General features: G+C 42.2%; 3 non-coding genes across 3 annotated transcripts; 1 reads left to right on the forward strand and 2 right to left on the reverse strand.

The window, feature by feature from the left end:
* Window positions 1–2,016: 2,016 nt before the first annotated feature.
* Window positions 2,017–2,088, forward strand: trnah-gug (transfer RNA histidin (anticodon GUG)). The gene has a single exon. It is a non-coding gene; the product is annotated as a tRNA-His (tRNA).
* A 2,321-nt stretch (window positions 2,089–4,409) lies between these two features.
* trnak-uuu (transfer RNA lysine (anticodon UUU)) lies at window positions 4,410–4,482 on the reverse strand. The gene has a single exon. It is a non-coding gene; the product is annotated as a tRNA-Lys (tRNA).
* A 2,944-nt stretch (window positions 4,483–7,426) lies between these two features.
* Window positions 7,427–7,508, reverse strand: trnas-aga (transfer RNA serine (anticodon AGA)). The gene has a single exon. It is a non-coding gene; the product is annotated as a tRNA-Ser (tRNA).
* Between the last annotated feature and the right edge of the window lie 19,612 nt (window positions 7,509–27,120).

The raw sequence follows: 27,120 nt of genomic DNA on the forward strand, positions 1-27,120 counted from the left end.
TCCTTTTCTCCACTGATTATATGTCAAGGTTTGTGTGTGGGGGTGGAGCCTATCCAAGCAGCCTTCGGACAAGAGGCGGGGTTCATCCTGGATGTGTCACCAGTCCATCACAGGGCCAACACATAGAGACAGACAACCATTCACACTCACAGCCACACCTACAGTCAATTTAGAGTATCAATCAGCCTCGTCCCCTCTTGATGTCTTTGTACTGTGGAAGGAAGCTGGAGTACCAGAGAGAACCCACACAGACACAGGGAGAACATGCAGACTCCACACAGCTGGGGCTCGAATCTGGAACCTTCTTGCTGTGAGGCCACAGTGCTGACCACTGCACCATTGTGTCCCCTGAAAATGCCACCAGATCGTTTGGATTTCCTTTAAAATGAAGTACACATGAACATGAAGAGGTTTTCACAGGGCTGGTGGTGCAATGGATAGCATGACTGACTACTGTCAGAAGATTCTAGGTTCAACTCCTGGCTTGCGCACTTAAAACTTTATACTGAGAAGCTTTCACACCTGAAGTGTGAACCACTGCTAAAAGTCCCTGAAATCCTCCAAGGTTTCCTCCTTGTCTGCTGTAAACATGAACACATGCATGGATCCTGCTACCTCTCACATGTTAAGCTGGCACTTGACAGTAACAGCAGGAGAACAAAAGAGCTTGGTTCTAACGTGACTTGACAGCACTTTTTAGGGCCTGAGCCAGAAGGAACTTCTGGCAAAGACTCCATTATTTTTCCACTTTTTTTTCTTCTTGCAATCAACACTGCCCAGAGTTGATCTGCAGGAAATAAGACTCATACAATTGATGCAGTTTGGTCAGACGGTGCAGACACACTTGACACCCAGAGAGGTGAGCAGGTTTTGGACCAAGTTGAAACTTGTCAAGTATTTGAGACAGAAAATGACAGAAAGCTGTGGCTGTGTTCTGGTTCTGCATGTTTCAGATTTATTCCCCTCCCAGTAATGTCTTATTTCCAGCTCTGCTCTCCCTCAACTACTGTTTAGTGTCATATTTATTTTGCTGACTACTTCATTGACATGTGGTAAAAATGTCTTGTGTTTCCTGAAATTAACTGAGTGCTGCTCAGTAAAGTTGACATGACTTGAGATTCTATTCCTGGTTGGTCCATTTCAACATTCTTATCCTTCCTATCATTGGAGATGAAGTATCAGTCAGGGCTGTACTTGATTAGTACTGCATATAGTACACATCAGTCACTGCCATTACACAGTGGAATGGAAGTTGAAATACTGTTGACCAGCAAGCTGAAAACTGTTGTGATATTTGACAATTCTATTGTTTCTGAATGAAAATCATGTGAAGGAGAATCATGGAGACATCCTAAAAATGGCTGAGGTCTGCTGAGCTGCAGCAGGTCTGAGCTGCTTTTGATGCCCAGATGATGAGGAGGCAGTGAATGTTGGGTTTGGTGGAGCTGAAAAAATGCTGCAGGTGTTGAGAGGTCTGCTGGTGTCCAGGACTTCCTCTCCAGTTCTCAGCTTCTCCCTGCAGTTCCCACAAACACCACAACAGTCCTGGAACCCCTGCAGATGGTGGAGGACCATGATGACCCCGATGCACCATCAGGCCATCAAAAAGCAGTCCTGATGATCAAAAAGGTCCCTCCACTCATCCAGCGTCAACTCTAGAAGAAGCTTCTGGAACAGATGAGCAAACGCACTCAACTAGAAATCATGATTTAAACACAATGGTGATTTTTACAATTTCCTTCAATGTTTTAAAAACCATCAAAGTAGACAGAAGCCCAGATGGTCCAAACCTGTTTCCTGTCTCCTGCCATTGTGGAGAGCCTCTGTTCTGTCCTGCTGCTGTCCAGTTGTCTCTACTGAGCTCCTCTGCTGGTTCCACCTTGAAGAGGGTCTGAGCTAAAATTGAATCTTGGGGAACTTCAACCTGTGATCGCAGAGTTTTGTGTTTGATCTTAGAATTCTTTCTTTGATCTCATCTGAGACAAAGACATGGAAGCTCAATCTGATGTTGAGGAGGCCGTGATCGTATAGTGGTTAGTACTCTGTGTTGTGGCCGCAGCAACCCCGGTTCGACTCCGGGTCACGGCAGCATGAGACAAATTTCTTGTGTGTATTGATGGACACAAACCAAGCAGAATTTTCCCACAATGCAATAGGGCGGTGTTTGGTCAGTGTTGAGCAGGCGTCAGTCTGACAATGATGTCATATTATTTTGTTATCACTTGACCAGACCCAAAAGTAGGCTCCAGGTATCAGTCTCTTCTCAATGCTAATATCTGCTAGCTTAGTCTGCTACTTTGATGGCTCTGACTACAAAAAGGTCCAGACCCCTGGATATGGTGGTTCCTCCCTAAACGTAGATTCTGTCAGCTCATGTTTTGAAATCAACTCACCATGAACACAAGTAGATTTCAATGGACTGCAAATGTGTCTCATTTAATGGTAAACATGTCAAATATAAATTCCATCACCTGAGGAGGTCTGCTGCTGGAATTAAGCTCCAGATATTCACAAGATATTTTATATCTTAAAATGAAGCATTTTTATATTTGATTTATTATTCATTAGCCTGCTTCATGTGGTGTGATTTTATGTGTCCTATATTGAATCGAACTTTGTAAACGATCGTCCCTGAGGATGTTGAATGATGTCAAAAAAATGTTCTCTAAGCTCTCCTTTCCTCTAAATAGAGGAGTCTCTGCTGAGGTCGTTCCCTCTCAGAGTCCTGACGTCTATTCCGATGCACCGAGAGACTCAGGCAAACAGAAGACAAGGGCAAGTGAAGTAACCTGAAAATGAGAGGGGAGGTTCGACATCAAACTAAAACAGGAAGAACAGGACACAAATGGGATATCAAAATAAGAGAGACCATGAGACATGACCCCCCAGTTCCTGCTGCTTCCAGCTCTTTATAACGAACCCCTCGTACAGTGGTTGAGAGAGACCACAAATATTAAAGGTGTCCACATAAATGGAGAAGAACACAAGGTGGCGCTGGACACTGATGATGTTTTAACATATTGAAGTGAGCCCCCTAACACAGGACCTGCATTAATAAAACTCTTTGAAACACTGGGAAGCTCTGCTGGATATAAATTCTCCATTCTAAAACACAGGTTCTGACCTTTAATCACTCACCTCCAGAACACATGGAGGAAAACCTCCACCTGGATTGGGCCAGAACTCCTTGAAGATGATAGAAGAAGATGGAACTCCATTTCCTTTCTGAGTCTGAGTCACAGGGTTGATCGAGTAAAAACAAATGTCCTACCACAAGATCTCTTTCTAGTTCCAGGACCAACTGGAGAAATTGCCTTCAAAACCGTTTCTGAATTGAACAAAATGCTTTCCAGATTTATCTTGCAGGGGAAGAAACCCAGGCTCAAATTTAAACCACGACATGAATGAGCCCCAGTTCCTGCTGTACTGGCCCATCAAAATCTGGAAAAATGTTTCCGTAAAGTCCAAATCTCAATGAATAATTTGGAATGTTAACAGGAGAATATCACTACAAGTCATTTAATGATGTGCTTTTAATCCTGGGTTCAAAGAGAGTAACAACTTTCTACTCACTTGTGGAAAATGGAAATTTAAAAGATTTGAAAGCCTGAGAAGAGAATATCACTGAGAAAGTCTGACTTTTTAGAATCCTCTTAGGTGAGCAATTATTTTAGAACACGACATCAGAAATGAAACAGACTTTAATGATCCAATGCTGAAAATATTGTTGGCTGCCCATCAAGAAACAAGAAAAACCTCATATCGTATGTTGTTTTCCGTTTGACCTGATTCTTGGTTGTCAACTAACTGCTCATTGGCTTTCTTGATGGAACAACAAAAGCAAAAGTTGAAGACTTTGAATATCCAGGCCTCTGGCGTGATTCTCAGCTGTCATTTAAATTTCACATGAACTCAGTGTCCAAGCAAATATCTGGTTTGCTAAAATGACTTTTGTCCTTCTGTTGACTTTTTCCATGAGAAGTCTGGAAAAGTATTATAACACAGTTCATGTTCCCAATGTTGGACTACGCTGGTGGTTTCTATGGGAACACTGGTGACGGCCCCAGGCCTGGGTTCTATGCAGCGTTGTGTGTGCAGGGTCCTGTTGGTGGGTGTGTTTGTGTCTTTGCAGGTTTGACGTCCTCAACAGTCAGGTTCCTTCATACCTGACAGAGCTCACAGGTGAACCCTGCCTCTCGCCCATAAATGCTGGGATAGGCTCCAGCCCCCCTGCAACCATTAATGTGGGTGTTTTGTTAATTGCATGCCACATGAAATTATTATTGGTCACTTTTCTAGCAACAGTCTCACAGTGGCAAGACAAGAACACTTCTACTTTTGATGATGACAGTTTGTTCAACACTAAACTTCATCCAGTACCATGTTGTCAAACACTGGAACATCCACAGCGCCTGAACAGGGACTTGAACCCTGGACCCTCAGATTAAAAGTCTGATGCTCTACCGTCTGAGCTACTCAGGCTCTTTCTACAGCATTTAGACAGGAAAAGAAACACCTGTGAAGGTCAAACTGCTGCTTTCTTGACTTGTTCAATACTCCATGTTAAAGTCCACCATGCTTTTGATTGGCACTGATTCTCTGTGGCAAAATCCAACAAGAGGCTCCAAAAATGTCTTGAATGTCATAAGAATGCACAGGACGAGATGTTAGTTTCCTTCATGTCTGCAGTTCCTCTACTGGAAAGTAAAGTCAATGCTGTTCCTCTGCTGAAACCTGGGATCGGACCAGGGACCTTTAGATCTTCAGTCTAACACTCTCCCAACTGAGCTGTTTCAGCTCTGAGTGAGGGCCCTGCTTCTCTCATTTTATAATCTCTTCCACTCTCACTAGAACTTAGAGAGGATTTGAGCTTCTGAAGTCAAGACACATTGAACAGTTCGACAGGACCATTTTTGATGAATGTCTGAATCACACAAGCCTTTTTTGTTTGTCTTCTTCCCAGTTGCCTCAACATTGTGTGAGCCAATAATTCCACATCTGTACCAGACACACCTTTTGTTGGTGGGTTTTCTGGATCTTTCTGTTCTAACAGTGTCTTTTGTCTTAATTATGCCACTTTCACATGATACAAACACAAAATGAAAAGCAGAACAAGCCAGAACCCAAAATATGGATTTGCAAGGTCAAACAAACAACAACCAGTCAAGCAAATGAAACCAACAGAAAACAACTACTGGTTCAAAACCAGTAAAAAACAAAAACAGAGGAAAAGTCTCTGTGTGCAAGAACATGCATGTGTGTGTGTGTGTGTGTGTGTGTGTGTGTGTTTAGATGCGTGTGTGTGTGTGTGTTTAGATGCGTGTGTGTCAAAAACTGACAACATGAGCCAACAGTGGTGGTGTCTGTCAAAGAGGTGGAGCTCTGTCCTTCACCTGCAAGATTTCAGCAGGCAGCTCAGGTCTAGTTTTCTTCACTGTGCCACCATGATAAGTTTCCTCCTGAGAAGTTCTTGTCCAAGGTCATAGCTGGTAAAAGAATTGTCACAGTGATACTGGGACCCTGCAGTCCAGTCGTCATATCCAGGACCACACTGGACATGGCCGTCTTTGTTTGTTTTGTTGTTGTGCAACGTGAGAGAACGTGACAGACCATTTTATACCAAAGACAGGCTCTGTGTGTGTGTGTGTGTGTGTGTGTGTGTGTGTGTGTGTGTGACCATGTTAAATTCTTTTAAATAAATGTGTTTCAACCTGCTATTATTTGTATGCTGTATGATTTCTGAAAACCAAGACTAACTAAGCGCGCTGACCGATTGAGCCACAGAGACTCTGAGTCTCCTGCTTTTCATGAAGAGTTTTCAGGCTAATTTCAGAGTGTGAGGTCCACACTGCACATTTGAGGGAACATGAGGGACAGCTGAGAGTCTGACTGTCATGGCGAAAGCCTTCAGCACTAGAACTGAAACAGCCCCCACCATCTTAACCCCCCCAGACCAAACATCATCGTCCAGCCTCCAACCAGAGGTCCATCAGTTATCATGGGAGCCACGTGTGGAGTCTGGATTCTTTTCTAGAAAGTGACGGCAATGACAGTCCTGCCAAGTGACATCACTGACATGAATGGATGACTTCAGTGCATCCAATTACCAAGTGCACTGCAGCAGTCCTTGTTGCTGTCTGCTGTTGTGTCACAGCAAAGTCTCTGGTGCTGGGATGAGGTCATGGAGACGATCTGGGAGCAGTCCTGATGTTAAATGGACAAAATGTGTCAACATGAAATAAAATTGGAAACCTATTTGAAGCCTTATTTTGTGTTTGATGGACATTTTTTAAATCTCTAATGACTTGTTTTAACTGAACCTACTGGATCCTGTGGTGCCTGATGAGGAGACAACTTGCAACTCTCTTCTGGCAGGCCTCCCTGCATGCTCATTCAAGCCTCTGCACATGATCCAGAATGCAGCAGCACGCCTGGTGCTTCCAGCCCAGCGCTGCTCCAAATCTCTAGCCAGACTCTTCTCTTCTGTTGTTCCCAAATGGTGGAACAAACTACCGAACTCTGTGCGTTCTGCTGAGTCCCTTTCTACTTTTAAGAGACAATTGAAGACTCAATTGTTCAGAGAGCACCGAGGCACTTGACCTGACTCTTCTCCTCTTTGTGCTGTGGGGTAGAATAAGTCAGAGGGTCCAAGACCCAGCACTTAGTGATTATGTAGCACTAACTGTGTTGTGTGATGTTGTATGTCTGTCAAAAAAAAGAAAAAAAAAAAGGGAGGGGGGGGGGCGACACTTCTTCTGCCACTAGATGGCGGTACCTGTGACCAAATCACAACTGAAGCACTTTTTCGCTTCCTATGGACTTTTCCTTAATTAAGTCTAAATTCTTGCTTGTGTTGTACGTCGCTTTGGACAAAAGCGTCTGCTAAATGAAATTGTAGAATTGTAGAATTGTAGAACTTGGGTACAAAGTTGAAGAGGAGGGTTTTTGGAGGGGAGGGGATTTTTTTTCCAGTGTTGTAAATCAAAATAACTACAACGACATGATAGAATTTCTCAAAATGTCCTGACTAAGATGGATTCCAAACCAAATCAGCTGTCACAAGGGAAAGTCTGCATGTAAACACACACACACACACACACACACACACACACACACACACACACACCAACTGACATTCCCAGGGACTAAACCAAACCAATTCCTACGTAACCCTAAGCTCCACCTCAGTTCCAGATGAAACTGGTTGAACATGGAACCGTCCCACTTGGAACATTTCCATCACCTTCACCACCACTGGAGTATCAACAAAGATTTTGGTCAACACCAGAATGGTTGAGACAAGACAACATGCTACCAATCCTCCCTCTCTCCCTCATCATCAGCTGCTACAGCCCTTGAAAGAAAACCTTTGACACATGGACCTACAGTAGGAGCAGATGTTGTCTCCTCTGGAACAGCAGTTTAACGTTGTTGGCAGGACTTGAACCTGCGCGGGGAGACCCCAATGGATTTCTAGTCCATCGCCTTAACCACTCAGCCACAACAACTACACTCCCATGCACATGAGTAGAGGATTGATATTCAACAATTAATCTTCTACACAGCACAGTAGATTTTTTTTTATCTTCTCACAAACACAAACTATTTGTGTGTGTGTGTGTGTGTGTGTGTGTGTGTGTGTGTGTGTGTGTGTGTGTGTGTTGTTTACCAGCAAGCTGAAAACTGTTGTGGTTTTTGACAATTCTATTGTTTCTGAATAAAAATCATGTGAAGGGACTTCCGGTGACGCCATGATGTAGAAGACACGAGGGAGAATTGCTCCGAGAGAAAACTTATGTAAAAATAGCTCTTTAACGTGATATTAGCAGCAGAAAGGGGTCGAGGACGCGGATAATCAGAGACTAAAGATAAGAGAAATAAAATGGACAAAAAAGGGAAGTCAGCTAAGAAAGAAAATGCGAATGATACAGGCGCCGGCGGAGCGCGGAGCGCCGCACCGGGGATGGCGATGTCCGGAGACGAGGTATCGATGATATTAGCGGAGCTCCGTAAACTACGCCAAGAACATGCAGACGCGGTGACGGAAAACAAAGGAGCCTTTGCAAGACTAGAAGCTAAAATAGCTGAAATGGGGGAGAAAATGGCTCAGTTGGAGCAGCGGTCAGATGAGATGGAAGAGAGGATTAACGACACGGAAGGCCAGACGGCGAGGCTGGAAAGAATGGTCACTTTTCTACTTCAACACGAGGCAAGGCTGTCCGCGAAATGCGAGGACTTGGAATCAAGATCAAGAAGAAACAACATAAGAATACACGGAATCCCAGAGGGTGCTGAGAAAAACGACACCATAGGATTTGTGACTCATTTTATTCAGTCCTCAATGAACTTCCCTGATAAAATGGCGGTTCATTTCGAGAGAGCGCACCGATCACTGACTACGAAGCCGAGAGAAAACACGGCCCCCCCGCGAGCAATAATTGTTCGCTTCCTCAACTACAGGGTGAAAGAACGGCTGATTCAAGAAGCATGGAAGAAAAAGTTCACGTATGAGGGACGTAACGTCTACTTTAACCAGGATTACACAAATGAAGTACAAAAAAAGAGGAAACAAGTAAGGGAAGTCATAAAGAAACTGAAGGAGAAGAACGTGAAGGCACAATCTCCATATCCTGCACAGCTGAAAGTCTTTCTGGAAGACGGGACAAAGACGTTTGCCACATTAATGGATGCTGCACCCATGCTGAGGAATATGGGGATTCAGGTGGAGGAGGAGGACGAGACCAAGAGACTACAGAGAGTGATGGCGCAAGGCAGCTGGACCATAATGACGGGACAGAGGGGGAGAAGACAGCAGCCAAACATCACAGAGACGGATCTACGGGCCCTTATCAAGTGAAGTATTTCATACGAAGAGGATGCCCTGAAATATACATGATCAATAAAAGTGTCTGTTAAAAAGGACATACATGAAGACAAATGGAGCTGGTTAAGAGGTAATTTACTACTTATAAAAAAAATAAAAAAAAACAACAGAGAAAATATTGTTTTGGTTCTATTTTGGAGCAAAATCACTGCTTTTGTGGAGCAAATGGCAACTTTACACAACATCCGAGAAGTTGCAAGTGCACATAGTGCGAACCACCAGAGGGCCTTCGTCACAACTCTCTGGTCAGGGGACAGTTGGGAGTCTTGTTTTTCTTGTTATTGTGTATTAGTTCTTGAGGAGATGCAGACTTGTCTTTTTCGCTGTGCTACTTTTTGCACAGTTATATTAGTTAATAAGAGATGTAAAGTTACTGGGTTTCCACTTAAACAAATATGAGTAGGCTAAACCTTGTGTCATATAATGTCCATGGGTTGAATCACCCCATAAAGAGAAAGAAAATACTGAGTCAATTGAAAAAAATGCAATGTTCAATAGCTTTGATACAAGAAACACATCTGGATGACAACGAATGTAACAAACTGAAAAGGGAATGGGTAAACCAAGTATTTCATGCTTCTTTTGGAAAAAGAAGGGGAGTAGCCATATTAATAAATAAATCCCTGCAATTTCATACAGAGAAAGTGATAAAAGATCATCTGGGAAGATATATAATGATGGTTGGTTCCATAAGCGATATGACAATATCCATACTAAATGTTTATGCCCCAAATGAGGAAAATGCGGCATTCTTTAAAAATATAGCCAACGTAATTGCCAACAATGGGAAAGGGATGATAGTGATTGGGGGTGATTTTAACACAGTGCAGAATGGTAAGCTGGATAGATTGCCTCCAGAACAGGGACCAAGTGCAAATAAATCTAAGGTACTAAATAATGTCATAAGAGAGCGAGGTCTTACTGATCCATGGAGAAGAAATAACCCTAGAGGGAAGGATTTGACTTTTTACTCAAACCCACACGGGAGTTATTCAAGGATAGATTTTTTCTGCGTTTCACAACAACATATGCATAAAGTGCTGGACTGTGGCACAGACACCATCACTATAAGTGATCATGCTCCTATTACGCTAACGGTAGATATGGGTAATGAATCTTTTTTCAAATACTGGAGACTTAATGTATCTCTGTTATCAGATGAGAGTGTGGTAAAGGAACGAAAACAAAATTTAAAGGAATACTTTCAAACTAATGACAAAGGGGAAGTTTCACCTTCAATTTTATGGGACGGGGGGAAGGCAGTTATTAGAGGGAAAATAATAGAGATATCTTCCAGAATGAGAAAGGCCCGATTAAAGCAACAAAATATGTTAGAGAATAAAATTAGAGAGTTGGAATTGGAACACAAAAGAACATCAAGTAACTCAACACTTATCGAACTGAAAAAAATCAAACAACGGCTCGATGAACTATTAACTTACAAAGCAGAGGGGGCTTTAAGGTTTACGAATCAGAGATATTATGAGATGGAGAATAGAGCCAGCAGATTATTAGCATTTCAACTTAGAAAAGCCCAGGCAAATAGGACGATAAATAAAATAAGACATCCTAACTCTAAAAAATATATGATAAAGCCAACGGAGATAGCAGCAGCCTTTGCAGAATATTATAAAAATCTATATGATGACCCTGACTCGCAATCACTAGAAAATAAAACACTGGCATTCCTCAAAAGATTGCACTTACCGTCATTATTAACAGAGGAGGCATCTGAAATGGTTAGGCCAATCTCAGTACAGGAAATAGCTAATACAATTAAGGTACTTAAAAATAATAAATCCCCTGGCACGGATGGGCTCTCGGGAGAATTTGATAAGTGTTTTGCGAAGGAGATTACACCAGCCCTTTTCAAAGGATTTAATTATGCCCTGACATCAGGTGACCCAGCAACATCTTGGTCAGAAGCCATTATCTCAGTCATACATAAAGAAGGAAAGGACCCAACCACATGTGAAGGATACAGGCCTGTCAGCTTGTTATGTAGTGATCTGAAGATATTGACTCATATTTTAGCACATAGGATACAGATATATATAACAAAATTAATCAAACCAGATCAGACAGGGTTCATCCCTGGTAGACAAGGAGCTAACAATATTAGGAGAACATTAAATCTTATATCATGTACTAAAAACAACAGACAGCCCGCTTTGATGCTCAGTTTAGATGCACAAAAGGCATTTGACCGGGTAAAATGGAGCTTCCTATATCGGACATTAGAAGTTTTTGGGTTTCATTCAACATTTATAGATTGGGTAAAATTGGTTTATAAAAACCCCAAATCACGGATTAGAGTTAACGGATGCTGTTCAGATTTCTTTCCCCTCAAAAGAGGGGTCAGACAAGGGGATTGTCTGAGTCCATTGCTGTTGGCATTAAGTACTGAACCATTAGCCGAATCAATAAGACAAAATAAGGATATTAAGGGAATAAGAGATGAAGGGGGAGTGGAGCATAAAATATCTTTATTTGCTGACGATATATGAACATATCTAAGTGAACCCTCCTTAACTATACCAGCTTTATTGAACAATCTGAATGAATATGGAGAATCATCAGGTTATTTAACTAATGAATCTAAGTCAGTAGCAATGATGCTTTCAGGCAAATATCCAACTGAATTAGAGGGAAAGTTCAATTTCAAATGGACCACCACAGGGTTTAGATATCTTGGCATCATTATTACTCCCATTATATCACAGCTATTAAAAGAAAATTATGGAAAACTGATTACAGAAATAAAGAAGGATTTGGCCAGATGGGAGATATTGCCCCTGTCGATGGTGGGAAGAATCGAAACAGTGAGAATGAACATTGTACCCAGATTGTTGTTTCTGTTCGAGTCACTGCCAATTATGGTCTCTAGTTCAACTTTTAAGATGTTAGACAAAATCATATCTAAATTTGTTTGGCAAAATAAAAAAGCTAGAATCAAATACAAAATCCTTCTTTGCCCAAAAGAGAAGGGAGGGTTAAATTTACCTGGTCTAAAAAATTATTATTGGGCAGCACAACTTAGAGCGATTATTACGTGGATCACGAAGGAGACAGACACAATGTGGGTGGGAATGGAACAAAATTCCTGTCAGAAAACACCTTTGGAGGTACTCCCGTTTTTGAAAGAGAAGATGCAGAAAAAAGAGGGGCTGCGTAATGACTGGATTAGGGTAACAATAAAAGTATGGTCAATAGTGCGAAAAAAACTGAAAATATCGAACTCAATAAGTAGAATCACCAAAAAAGCAGGAAATCCAGACTTTTTACCATCTGTTATGGATGCAGGGTACAACAAATGGAGAAGTAAGGGGTTAATTTATATTGCACAAGTTTTCAATGGACAGTATATGAAGTCGTTTGAGCAACTTAAAAAAGAGTTTAACTTACCGAACCATGACTTCTACAAATTTCTACAATGAAGACACTACCTTCAGAAGCACAGAGAGTGGGAAAATATTTGTAGAACACCATCTAAGCTGGAGGAATTGCTGTTGTCGTATTTGGAGGGGGAGACTAAAAAGGGGTTAATATCAAAAATCTATAGAGTACTACAACATGAATGTAAGGACAACAATTTGGATGTTAAGGAAAAATGGGAATTAGAAACAAATACGATTATACCAGATGAAAATTGGGAGGAAACATTCAGAGCAGGACACAAATTAACAAGCAGCCCAATGTGGAGGGAGTTTGACTGGAAGGTGAAGATGAGATATTTCAACACTCCATCTAAGACTTCAAAATATAGCAACACATCTGAACTGTGTTGGAGAGGATGTCAGTTAATAGGAGATTTTACGCACATATTCTGGGATTGCCCACAGCTGTTGAACTTCTGGGAGAATGGTCGGAAGGAGATTGGGCAAATTTTGGACATTAATTTTGCTTTGGACGCAGCAATGTTTATCCTTGGCATACCACCTGAGAATCTGACAGACAGAAACCTGATTGCTTTGTGGAGGATTTTGATTCTGATCGCTAAAAAGACAATAACAGCCTGCTTGCTAAAGCCAGAACCTCCAAACATATCACAATGGAGGAATAGAGTAAAAAATGTATACATCATGGAAAAAATCACAGCAAGGTTACAGCTGAAAACAGGACAGTTTGCTGAAAGATGGGCACCAGTGAAAACAGTATTGGAATTATAAACATCAACATTTTTTAAATTTTTTTTTTTTTTTTCATGTGTATCTTGGAATAAGTATCTGAACACTTGTCTGGAATATTTGTCTGCACATCTCTGTCATGTTCTATCTGTGCTGTATGTATGTTAAATAAAAAATAAGTTCCAAAAAAAAAAAAAGCCTCACAGTAATTCAATAATCTAGAAGTAGAAACCAGAGTCACTTGGGACAAAGATGGGATTCAAACCCATGCTTGCAGAGCACAATGGATTAGCAGTCCATCGCCTTAACCACTCGGCCACCTCGTCTGCTTATGGCAACCCTCACCTTTTTAACAGCTGAACTCTTTGGAGCCTATTTGTCAGAAATGGACCCAGCAGGAGCCACTGAACACAACTCTGACATAATCAGGCTTCTTCCCAGCAGCATCGTGCTACAGAAGGCAGAATACAGACCATCGATACATCATCAGAGTGAACACCAGCTGATGTTTACAAGTTTAATTCACCTTTTACTACAAAATGACATCCAAGCTCAGATTCTCTTGTCCTGATTGAACAAGTAAATGTTTAAGAAGATGAGAGTACCAGACTTTTTCATCCAAGGAAACAAGCATCCTATCACTGTCCTATGCAGAGTTTCTATGAAAAAAAGTGAGACAACCCCAAGATTTTCTTTTTCCTCTTGTTGGATTTTGCCACAGAGAATCAGAGCCAATCAAAAGCTTGTTGGACTTTAACGTTGGAGGACTGAACAAGTCATGACATCATCAGTTTTACCTTCACAGGTGCTTCATTTACTTTACTTTCAATTTTACAGAGGTAGAACCTGAAATCAAAGCTGTCTGTCAAAAGAAGTGAAAGCTTCCCAGGCTGTGATGTTCTTGTCTACAAACTGTCTTGTATGGAGCTTCAATCTTTAATAAAAAGAATAAAAAGAGGATAACATTTGTTGTGATTTGGCGCTTTAAAAATAAAACTTACGACTTACATGGAAACTGTGGGGGGGGGGGGGGTGGAGCCTCCATCAGGTATGTGTTTGATGTCTGAATTCTGTCTCTGATGTCTGAATTCTGTCTTTGATCTCTGGGTTCTGAGCATTGGTCTCCTGCTTCAGTCTTTGATCTCTGACTGATCCTAAACTAATCAAAGGATCACATCAGCATATTGGTCCAGTCTACAGATGGTGATTTTACCTATTTGAAGCCTTATTTTGTGTTTGATGGACATTTTTAAAATCACTAATGATTTTTTGACTGAACATCCTGGACACTGTGGTGCCTGATGAGGAGACAACTTGGGTACAAAGTTGAACAGGAGGGTTTTTGGAGAAGGGATATTTTTGCAGTGTTCCAAGTCAATAATAACTGTGGCAAAATGTCATCATTTTTCAAAATGTCCTCACGAAGATGGTTTGAAATTCTGTCTCTCCCTCATCCTCAGCTTCTACAGCCCTTTAAAGAAAACCTTTGACTCGTGGATCTAAAAAGATCAGATGTTGTCTCCTCCAGAACATCAACACTTTAACGTTGTTGGCAGGACTCCAACCTGAGCAGGGAGACCCCAATGGATTTCTAGTCCATCGCCTTCACCACTCGGCCACAACAACCACATTCACACACAAATTTGTAAAAGATTCACATTGACACAATTCTTTAAAATTATGTTACAAGCCCATTTGTGTGAGGTCCTATTTTCTCTTTTTCAGCATTCCTTTGTTTCCAGGTCTCTAATAAGTGCAGAATTACAAAGACAAGCAAGCTTGATCCATCCTGGGCAGGTGATAGGAGCCCATTGACCACTGGCCAGAGACCCTGGCACAGACGTTGGGGGTGGTGATAGAGAGCATTTCTACAATTATATTCTACATTTATAGAATTCTACAATCCTACAATTTCATTGAGCAGACGCTTTAGTCCAAAGCCACTTGCATATGTTTTTGGTGAGTTTGGCTCCTGAGCTCAAGACAGTTGTGACTAATAAAGGACAGCTTCAAACGCAGCTGTGAAGCCTCATTGTCAGCTGGGAGGAACGACAGGTGTCTCCCTCTAGTGGCTCCTCACAGCAACACAAGCCTCATTTCATTCACATGCATCCACCACCTCACGACCAAAGGCCAGTTGGGCCTCCACAGACAGGTGAGTTTCAAGTGTTGGACAAAGGTCTTTAAGATGTTCTTATTAATTCTATAACATCTGAGATTAAAATCTATGGAATTACAACTAACAAGCAGTCAAACACCTGATCAGATGCTCCTTCATGAGGCTGAGAAGAATCAATCTAAACTGGGATGAAGAAAATGAATTGAGAAGAGAAACCTACTGATTGGATGACATGGACCCACCTGATCCATGTTAGCCTTGTTGGAGCAGAAAGAGGTGGATCAGAGGAATCAGTGGATCAAGACTCAGGTGTCAGATGCAGAATGTCTTTATTGACAATGGAGTCAGAGAAATCTTCCAATGTGAGAGAACGTGACAGACCATTTTATACCACAGACAGGCTGTGTGTGTGTGTGTGTGTGTGTGTGTGTGTGTGTGTGTGTGTGTGTGTGTGTGTGTGTGTGTGTGTGTGTGTGTGTGTGTGTGTCCTAACTGACTGGAAACTGGATAATAACCAGACTAACTTTTATTATTGACCAAGTCTGGGTGACTCACTTAATTCATAACTGAAGTGATTATTTAATTAATAAACAGAACATTTGTCCAAAAGTCATGATCAAATTCATGTAAAATCTGAGCAACGAGGGTTTGAAAATGTTCAAATGAGCCAAAACAATGTCCTGGGATCCAACCAGGGACCTTTAGATCCACACCAATCTTCCCTGACCTCATAGAAACTGGAACATTTCAACAAATAAATTCAAATTCAACTAAGCAGCAACTCTAGAACAGTCAGAGCACTTGCTAATTCCCCTGTTAGCTCCAGATCAGACAATGCAGGCTCACCTTCACGCTTGGTTGTACGACCGTCACCAGTTGAATCTTCTCTGGTTCAACAAACTCTGGGGACTCAAGACACAAATCAGCACCGGTGCAGGTCCAGATCCAGATGTTAGCTGATGGGGACAATGGCTTAAGGGAGCTCCAGGTAGCTGGTTTGAACTGGTCCCTCATCTCTGTGAGGAGAAACCATCTGAGGTGGAGGGTGAAGATCTGCTTTGTCCTCCTGATCTCCCAGTAAAGCCAGTATCAGTAGCGGCTGGCTCATAGGGGGCGCTGGGGCGCCGCCCCACCAGCTGTGGAGAGGAAAATCCCTACATGTATTGATACATATATATGTGCATATGTTTACAATTTGTATCGTCAGTGTCAGCCTTACTTAATTGTGTGTGTCTACATGCAATATGGGTCATTTAAACAACATTTACGCCAACTGACTCATTCAATTAATAGTGAATTTACTCTGATAGACTGTATAATTTGTCGAGCGCCCCAGACCTGCAATTAATTAGCCAATCCTGTATGGTTGCTAGGGAAAAATAATGAATAATTGGCCAATCAACATCGCCAAATTTAACGGCGTAGGGGCGCTGGAAAAGTCGCCCCTACGCCAACGTAAAATGCGTGAAGGTTTGGATTGCTAAAGCTAGCTGAGGAGCCCGCGATATTCTTTTTGCGTAGTGAGATTCCCAGATTTCCGAATCCCTACGAAAAAAATACCGCGAGAAGTGAGTGAGAGAGAAAATGGCGACAACAACGATCGAAGTTCAAGAGCAGCAGTTTCCACCAAATTCGGTGAGATCCCTTTTAAATGTCCCTTTTGCGAGGAGGACCATGGCGGAAAAAATCCGCGTTAAGGAGCTGGGACCGGACAAGCCTGAAATCAACATCCAGCAGCAGTCCAAGGAAAAGGCTAAATCCTACAACAGGACTTTTTGCCGGAGCTGGTTTCAGCGCAAGCCGTGGCTGACGGGTTGTGGAGCAGCCAACGCACTTTTTTGCTTCCCCTACATCCCTTTCAGGAGTGACCGGTGTGATTCAGCATGGACACAGACAGGAATCACTGACCTAAAGCACCTCTCCGAGCGGATTAAGAAACACGAAAGAGCGAAAATTCACATGGAAAACTGCGTGAAGCTAGCGGTTCTTGGGAAGATTAGCATAGCAACGCAGCTCGATGACAGTCACCGCATCGCTGTAAGGAAGCACAATGATGAGGTAGATAAGAACCGTAACATCTTATCTAAGATAATTAACTGTTAAATTCTGTGGTGCTTTTGAAGTGGCTCTGCGGGGACATGACGAAAGGGATTCCTCTGACAACGCTGGAATATTCAGAGGTCCAGTTGACTTGATGGCATCCGTTGATCGGGACTTGAGGGAGCACCTTGAAAATGCAACCGTTTTTAAAGGCACCTCGAAGACAGTACAGAACGAGCTCGTGGACTGTATGCTGGCAGTTTTGAGAGAACAGATCCTGGATGAAGTTAAATCGGCAGACTTTTTAGCGATCCAGGCTGATGAAACTACTGACGTTTCAACACAGTGTCAGTTAGTCTTAGTTCTGAGATACATTGACGACCGCCACAATATTCAAGAGCGGTTCTTTGAATTTTTGAAACTGCCCAACACCTGTGCGGATGCAATAGCCAGGGCCTTATTGGAGAGGCTGCACAGCATCCTTTCTGAGGGACAAGAAAAGAAGCTGATTGCCCAGGCCTGTGATGGGGCAGCTGTGATGAGGGGTGCCAAAGGAGGAGTGCAGCGAAAGGTACAAGACATCTATCCAAACGCTCACTATGTTCACTGCTATGCCCATCAGTTAAACCTGATACTGCAGCAAGCAACCTCCCACATCCCTCAGATCAGTCACTTTTTTTCTGACATGGGGGGATTTGCTTCTTTTTTCTCTAAGTCAAGCAAGAGAACTGCAGTGCTTGATGAGAAGTTTGCGCACCGACTTCCAAGTGCATCATCAACACGTTGGAACTTCAACAGTCGTGTTAACACAGTTTATGAGCACAAGAAGGATCTGGTGAATTGCTTTCAGGCTATCCGGAACAGTGAAGGGTTTGATAGCCAGACAAAGAGAGAAGCTGGTGGCTATGTGAGAATGCTGGAAGATGAAACTTTTTGTTTTTTTACTGGCCCTGTTCCACAAAATCATGCCACATGTGGACATCCTTTACAACCAGCTGCAGAAGAGAAACATTGATGCTGTCTACATGGCAGGAGTCACCCAGACATTCATTGACCACATGCAGGCTATCAGGTATGCTAAATTAATTAATTTGTAGCCTAACCTAAATTTCTCTGTATATGTAGACTTAAATGCTTATATATCACCTTATTTAAAGCATTGATTTATCTGTATAATATAACTGACAGTAATGACATCCACCTTTGGTTTTGTTAATGTATCCCTAACCAGTTTTTAGAACTTACTCATGAAACTTATGTGTTGGGTCAGGGAGGATGTGCCTACTCTGGCTGAGGATGAGGAGTTCAGGGGACCTGCTCAGGAGCCACCCGCAAAGAGACGCAGAACCTTGGGAGAAGACACACTGCACCATTTGGCACTGGAGGTAAGAACTTGCTTCTTAGTGTGATTTGAATCACATTATTAAATCAAATCAAAATAAGATGTTGGCCATATGATACAGTGGTCCAGACTTAAATGTATATTCTTTTATGATGATATGAATCATTACAGTATGTTTATTACATAATATAGGCTAGCTCATCAGGTCAATGTATGAAGACAAGTGAAGATGCAATAATTCCTATTTTGTATAATTATATCATTGCATAGGTATGTGACACCATTGTGAGCCATGCCAAGGAGAGATTTAGTTTCACCAAGCATCTTGTCAGCGCCACACTCCTGCAAGGAGACCTGTTCCCACAGCACAGCCGAAAGTTCCCAGATTCAGCACTGAAAACCACAGTGGAAGCCTATCCCTCATTGGACAAGGCCAGACTTCAAACAGAGCTGTCTCTGATCTACGGGAACGAAGAGTTTCAGAGTTGCAGTGGTGCACTGGCTCTCTATCAGGTTTTGATGGAAAATAACCTTCAAGACACGTTCACTGAAACTGTAAGTCTGCTCAACATCCTCATCACCACACCAATGACAACGTCAGAATCTGAGAGGTGCTTCTCCACTTTGAAGAGGATAAAAACTTTTCTTACAAATACCATGGCACAAGATCGGCTCAACGCTCTGGCTATGCTCTCCACTGAGAAAAAACTGACACGAAACATTCCTGGTTTCAACACCAGGGTCATTGAGAAATTTGCCTCCCAGAAAGAGAGACGAGCAAAGTTCCTGTACAAATGACTGCTGAATTCAAACACACACCCAGAAAGACTGAAACAAATAGACAGAGAGACAGAGGGAGAGAGACAGGTAGACGAAGAGAGAAAGAGAGACGGACACAAAGAGAGAGAGAGACAGAGAGAGACACACACACTAAGAGACAGACAAACAGAGATAGAGACACAGAGAAAAGGACACAAAGACGGAGACACAGAGAAGGAGACAGAGACAGACACAGATGAACAAAGAGAGAGACAGAGAGAGAGAGACAAACACACACATTGTTGATTTGTATTGTATAGATTAAGCTCAAATCACCTTCTGTAAAGTTAACATCATTGTATAATATTTGATCGCATAAAATTTACTGTAGTTGTAAATTGTTGTTGGTTTTTTTTTTGTCTTTGAAACTGTCGATTTTAAGAAGGAAAGTAAATACTATTTTAAAACATTGAATAATTGTTCGGCTGCTCTTTTTGAATGATTGTACTAGACTAGGCACGGAAATGTTTTTGGCACACCAGCCCCACCAAGAATTTTTTTCACCAGCCACCACTGGCTTCTGTCATTTAGTTTCCAGGAAATGTTGATGACACACTGGGATTTTTTGTTCTCCTGCTGTCACTGTCAAGTGCCAGCTTAACATGTGAGAGGTAGCAGGATCCATGCATGTGTTCATGTTTACAGCAGACAAGGAGGAAACCTTGGAGGATTTCAGTGACTTTTAGCAGTGGTTCACACTTCAGGTGTGAAAGCTTCGCAGTATAAAATTTTAAGTGAGCGAGCCAGGAGTTGAAGCTAGAATCTTCTGACAGTAGTCAGTCATGCTATCCATTGCACCACCAGCCCTGTGAAAACCTCTTAATGTTCATGTGTACTTGATTTTATAGACAATCCAAACGATCTGGTGGCATTTTCAGGGGACACAATGGTGCAGTGGTCAGCACTGTTGCCTCACAGCAAGAAGGATCTGGGTTAGAGTACCGGCTCGGGCATGGGATGTTTCAGAGTCTGCATGTTCTCCCTGTGTCTGTGTGGGTTCTCTCTGGTACTCCAGCTTCCTCCTACAGTCCAAAGACATCAAGAGGGGACGAGGCTGATTGATACTCTAAATTGACTGTAGGTGTGGCTGTGAGTGTGAATGGTTGTCTGTCTCTATGTGTTGGCCCTGTGATGGACTGGTGACCTGTCCAGGATGAACCCCGCCTCATGTCCGAAGGCTGCTGGGATAGGCTCCACCCCCACACACAAACCTTGACATATAATCAGTGGAGAAAAGGAAATTTATCAACACTCATGACTTCATCTGTTTTGAGGACTGAACTGGATATAAACTCAGAGAATTCAGAGTAAGGACCAGGAGGGTGGGACACAATAATAGATAGGAGGAAATGTGGAGTCTGGGTTCTTTTCTAGAATGTGATGGCAATGACAGTCCTGCCAAGTGACATCACTGACATGAATGGATGACTTCAGTCACATGACTGGATGACTTCAGTCACATGACTGGATGACAGTGTAGATGCCAATGTAGAGGTTAGGGAAATAGTCTCTGAGAATCCAGCTTGAACCAACACCCTCCTTGTTCTTCAAAAACCCAAACAGCGACCATCAGTCTCCCTCCAATCCTGTACTTGGGTTCAATGTTGCTGTTCCATTTTGCAGCAGTAGGTGTCGCTGTGATACCAGGTTCAGTTCAAGATTCCCAACTCCAGCTCATGTTGGTGACCTCAGTGGCAGGGTAAAATGGCGCTTCAGTGGATCATGTGGATCAACTCATGTCTATCCTCACTGCTCCACAGGTCTGTCAAATGTTCTGTAAAATAGTTTGAGCACAGCAGAGATGCTAGATTAGGAGTTGATGGGAGTTGTTGCAGATACCAGTGTCCAAAGTCCAGCTTGAACCCAGTTTGTGCCACTTATTTGTCAAGCTAGCAGAGATTCTTTTCACTGCCAAGCTAAAGTGACTTCTGTCAACAAAGGTAAACATACAAAAGGATATTTCTACTGTCAGTTCAAGATTTTTATCAAACTCCTTTTTCATAGCTTCAACCTTCCTCTTGTGTTAGCTTTCTGTTCCCATCTCTTATGTTAACAGGTCAGTTTTGACCCACGTCTTCAATCAGCTGTAAAATAAACTAAAAACAATTTTCTATCATCCAAGTTGTTTCCCATCTCTTGGTTACCTTGTTAGGCTTCCTTATCCATGGAAATATTGATTTGAATATTTTGTTGTGGGCCTCTGGACCTTTTTTTAGTCAGTAAACCCTCGATTTCAGTTGAAAAATGATCAAATGAACCTCAAGAAAATCATAGAAATAAACAAAAGGTTGTTGTGTTTCCTCACCATTACTGAGGGGTGTTAGAACACATCTCTGACATGGATTGGTTTTATTTATTCTTCATTTTAACATTATTAACTATTGTAACATCCATGGTGTTATGGGTCAATTTCGACCCTCATATATTTACTTCAAGAAAAAGGAAAAAAAGTTTTTTTTTCAGCAACAGAACTTTAATACAAACACAAAATGAAAAGCAGAAATGGAGTGACTGCAGGAACAGGAGCTCCATGGAGCTCAAAGGAGTTTGAGCAGTCCTGTTCAGAGTTTTCCAACAGGGCTTTGAGAGACCAAGAGTTCCCCAGAGCTGCAAGGAGGAACAAGAAGGAGACTTGGAAAAAGAAGGGAGGGAAACCTGCTGATGTGTTATGAACTTAAGTCACATAAAGTTCTCCATTTATTGAGTTTGTATTTTAAAACTTAATTGTGCATTTCAGTGTTGAACAATAAAGAATGTGTTTATTGGTGATAAAGCATTTCAAGCTTTAAGTAGGAGGAAATGCTTTCTTGATCACCCCTTGACTAAAATCACCTACAAAATAAAACACACCACTGCTGTGGGCACCCACCTCATGGGAGTCAGGCCCCTGGTGGTCATGGCCCCCAGGAGCCGTGGCGGGCGTCCCTGATTTTCATTTCTGAAAGGTGGCAACCTGACAGCAAACAAACCCATCCTCTGAACCAGGAGTCTCAGTTGAGGCTGCATCTGAAACCAAAGACTTTGTATGAATAACTGTCAACCCACATTCTTTGTCTGGACTGAAAGTTAATTAGTTAACAGTTGGCTAAGCTACCTGTGGTCAACTACTGATTTAAAAAAGGTCCAGAGGCCCACAACAAAATTTTCAAATCATCCAGTCATGTGACTGAAGTCATCCTGTCACGTGACTGAAGCCATCCAGTCATGTGACTGAAGTCATCCATTCATGTCAGTGATGTCACTTGGCAGGACTGTCATTGCCGTCACATTCTAGAAAAGAACCCAGACTCCACATGTGGCTCCCATGATAACAGATGGACCTCTGGTTGGAGGCTGGACGATGATGTTTGGACTTGAAGGAAAACTCCTTGTCCAAATTCCATTGTGTTCAAATTTAAAGTCCCACAATAAGAAGTAGCTGAATCTGACAGGTGAAGGTTTGGAACTCCAAGATGGTTGATGTTTTCTTGACTTGATGCTCTGACTGTCAGGGAAGATGACAGCTTCTTTCTGCTGCTGCATCTGAGTGGCTATGATTGGAGGTTTTACCTCCCAAGGTTGTCTGGTTCCAGGGGAAATTTTAAAATTCCAGTCCCCAACCTTGACTGTTCTGAAACTCTTCTCCTGAATCACTCCTGAGCTGCAGAAAGAAAAAATACCAGTGCCCAACCAGATCAACTTAATGGCTGCTAACAGCCTCAGACACTTGATTTCCATCAATCTGGAGCCAAGAAGGCCCTCACCTGTGGTTCTCCTCCAGGAGGGTCCAGGTTCTGCCATTGTGGCTCCTTGTGCCACTGCCAGAGAGCCTCAGCTGCACACTGCAACATTTCAACAGGAGATTTACATTCCTTCAAATGTCCTGACATCTTATTCCAATGGTTCTGTTCCATATTTATATTTTAAAATCAATCACACGATGAAAGCTGCCACAGCTGGTTTAACAGAGAGAACACACTAAGAGATTTGAAACCAGTAAAATATGCTTTTCTGTGTGCAAACTAGTGAGGGGCATGGAAGGATATTTTACCACCAATACAGAACCCAAACTTTAGTCATGTGATGAGATGGCGACTGTGAAGAGTGATTATGAAGTTAATGGACAAAATGTGAATTGAAAGAAAATACATTAAAAAATACTAAATAAACAAATAAATAAAAGAAGGAGCACAAATGACATTTTTCTGCACAAATTTACTGGTATTAGACTGCATTTTTGGTTCATGAGTAGATGAAAGAGTATCACATATATATTATATACATGTGATACATGCACGTGGCTTTGGACGAAAGCTGAAAGAAATTGTAGAATTATTTAAATGTACCAAGTGGACTATTTCAGGTTTCTTGAAGATGCTTCAGCTCTCATCCAAGAGGCGTCTTCGGTTTTCTTCACTGATGGGAGGATTTATAGCTCTGTGGGGGCGGGACCTTCTACAGAGGTGATTGACACATGTGAGCTCTGGGTGTCTGAGTTGTTTTGGTCAGGTTGTGAAAGGGAAGTTGACTCAACTGGTATCTGTGTCAGTTAAAAGCCTCACAGTAATTCCATAATGTTGGAGTAGAAACCAGAGTCGCTCACGACGAGGATGGGATTCAAACCCACGCGTGCAGAGCACAATGGATTAGCAGTCCATCGCCTTAACCACTCGGCCACCTTGTCTGCTGACAGCAACCCTGAGCTTTTAAACAACTGAACTCTTTGGAGCCTATTTGTCAGAAATGGACCCAGCAGGAGCCACTGAACACAACTCTGACATAATCAGGCTTCTTCCCAGCAGCATTGTGCTACAGAAGGCAGAATACAGACCATCGATACATCATCAGAGTGAACACCAGCTGATGTTTACAAGTTTAATTCACCTTTTACTACAAAATGACATCCAAGCTCAGATTCTCTTGTCCTGATTGAACAAGTAAATGTTTAAGAAGATGAGAGTACCAGACTTTTTCATCCAAGGAAACAAGCATCCTATCACTGTCCTATGCAGAGTTTCTTTAAAAAAAAAAAGTGAGACAACCTCAAGATTTTCTGTTTCCTCTTGTTGGATTTTGCCACAGAGAATCAGAGACAATCAAAAGCTTGTTGGACTTTAACGTTGGAGGACTGAACAAGTCATGACATCATCAGTTTTACCTTCACAGGTGCTTCATTTACTTTACTTTCAATTTTACAGAGGTAGAACCTGAAATCAAAGCTGTCCATCAAAAGAAGTGAAAGCTTCCCAGGCTGTGATGTTCTTGTCTACAAACTGTCTTGTATGGAGCTTCAATCTTTAATAAAAAGAATAAAAAGAAGATAACACTTGTTGTGATTTGGCGCTTTAAAAATAAAACTTACGACTTACATGGAAACTGTCTGGGGGGGGGGGTGGAGCCTCCATCAGGTATGTGTTTGATGTCTGAATTCTTTCTCTGATGTCTGAATTCTGTCTTTGATCTCTGGGTTCTGAGCATTGATCTCCTGCTTCAGTCTTTGATCTCTGACTGATCCTAAACTAATCAAAGGATCACATCAGCATATTGGTCCAGTCTACAGATGGTGATTTTACCTATTTGAAGCCTTATTTTGTGTTTGATGGACATTTTTAAAATCATTAATGACTTTTTGACTGAACATCCTGGACACTGTGGTGCCTGATGAGGAGACAACTTGGGTACAAAGTTGAAGATGAGGGTTTTTGGAGAGGGGATATTTTTGCAGTGTTCCAAGTCAATAATAACTGTGGCAAATATCATCATTTTTCAAAATGTCCTCACGAAGATGGTTTGAAATTCTGTCTCTCCCTCATCCTCAGCTGCTGCAGCACTTTAAAGAAAACCTTTGACTCGTGGATCTAACAAAGATCAGATGTTGTCTCCTCCAGAACATCAACACTTGAACGTTGTTGGCAGGACTCCAACCTGAGCAGGGAGACCCCAGTGGATTTCTAGTCCATCGCCTTCACCACTCGGCCACAACAACCACATTCACACACACATTTGTAAAAGATTCACATTGACACAACTCTTTAAAATTGTGTCACAAGCCCATTTGTGTGAGGTCCTATTTTCTCTTTTTCCGCATTCCTTTGTTTCCAGGTCTCTAATAAGTGCAGAATTACAAAGACAAGCAAGCTGGATCCATCCTGGGCAGGTGATAGGAGCCATTGACCACTGGCCAGAGACCCTGGCACAGACTTTGGGGGGTGGTGAGAGAGAGCATTTCTACAATTATATTCTACATTTATAGAATTCTACAATCCTACAATTTCATTGAGCAGACGCTTTTGTCCAAAGCCACTTGCATATTTTTTCGGTGAGTTTGGCTCCTGAGCTCAAGACAGTTGTGACTCATAAAGGACAGCTTCAAATGCAGCTGTGAAGCCTCATTGTCAGCAGGGAGGAACGACAGGTGTCTCCCTCTAGTGGCTCCTCACAGCAACACGAGCCTCATTTCATTCACATGCATCCACCACCTCACGACCAAAGGCCAGTTGGGCCTCCACAGACAGGTGAGTTTCAAGTGTTGGACAAAGGTCTTTAAGATGTTCTTATTAATTCTATAACATCTGAGATTAAAATCTATGGAATTACAACCAACAAGCAGTCAAACACCTGATCAGATGCTCCTTCATGAGGCTGAGAAGAATCAATCTAAACTGGGATGAAGAAAATTAATTGAGAAGAGAAACCTACTGATTGGATGACATGGACCCACCTGATCCATGTCAGCCTTGTTGGAGCAGAAAGAGGTGGATCAGAGGAATCAGTGGATCAAGACTCAGGTGTCAGATGAAGAATCTCTTTATTCACAATTGAGTCAGAGAAATCTTCCAACGTGAACGTGACAGACCATTTTATACCAAAGACAGGCTGTGTGTGTGTGTGTGTGTGTGTGTGTGCGTGTGTCCCTACTGACTGGAAACTGAATAATAACCAGACTAATTTTTGTTATTGACCAAGTCTGGGTGACTCACTAAATTCATAACTGAAGTGATTATTTAATTAATAAACAAGACATTTGTCCAAAAGTCATGATCAAATTCATGTAAAATCTGAGCAACGAGGGTTTGAAAATGTTCAAATGAGCCAAAACAATGTCCTGGGATCCAACCAGGGACCTTTAGATCCACACCAATCTTCCCTGACCTCATAGAAACTGGAACATTTCAACAAATAAATTCAAATTCAACTAAGCAGCAACTCTAGAACAGTCAGAGCACTTGCTAATTCCCCTGTTAGCTCCAGATCAGACAATGCAGGCTCACCTTCACACTTGGTTGTACGACCGTCACCAGTTGAAGCTTCTCTGGTTCAACAAACTCTGGGGACTCAAGACACAAATCAGCACCGGTGCAGGTCCAGATCCAGATGTTAGCTGATGGGGACAATGGCTTAAGGGAGCTCCAGGTAGCTGGTTTGAACTGGTCCCTCATCTCTGTGAGTAGAAACCATCTGAGGTGGAGGGTGAAGATCTGCTTTGACCTCCTGATCTCCCAGTAAAGCCAGTATAGATGTTGAGCTTGGAGGAGTTGATGGCCTCCTTCATCTTCTTGTTGGAGATGTTTGCTAAACTCAGAACCACCACAGATCAGAGGAAAGTCCACTTGTCAACTGGACACTGGAGTTTCTAGTGACCTGCAGGATCTTAGTTGTGGTGGCAGCAGGCCTGTTCTAAGAGCTTTGCTCACATTCATGATCAGGCTTCATAATGGTTCTGGACCACTGTGTGATAGGAGCTGATCCTGGAGCAGCAGAAGACAAATATAGAGAAGAAAAGACAAAAGACAGAGAGAAATGAGGGAGA

The sequence above is a fragment of the Aulostomus chinensis genome, chromosome 4 (genome assembly GCF_037954235.1).
Source record: "Aulostomus chinensis isolate RoL2024-O1b breed Wild chromosome 4, RoL_Achi_v1.0, whole genome shotgun sequence".
NCBI classification, from domain to species: Eukaryota; Metazoa; Chordata; class Actinopteri; order Syngnathiformes; family Aulostomidae; genus Aulostomus; species Aulostomus chinensis.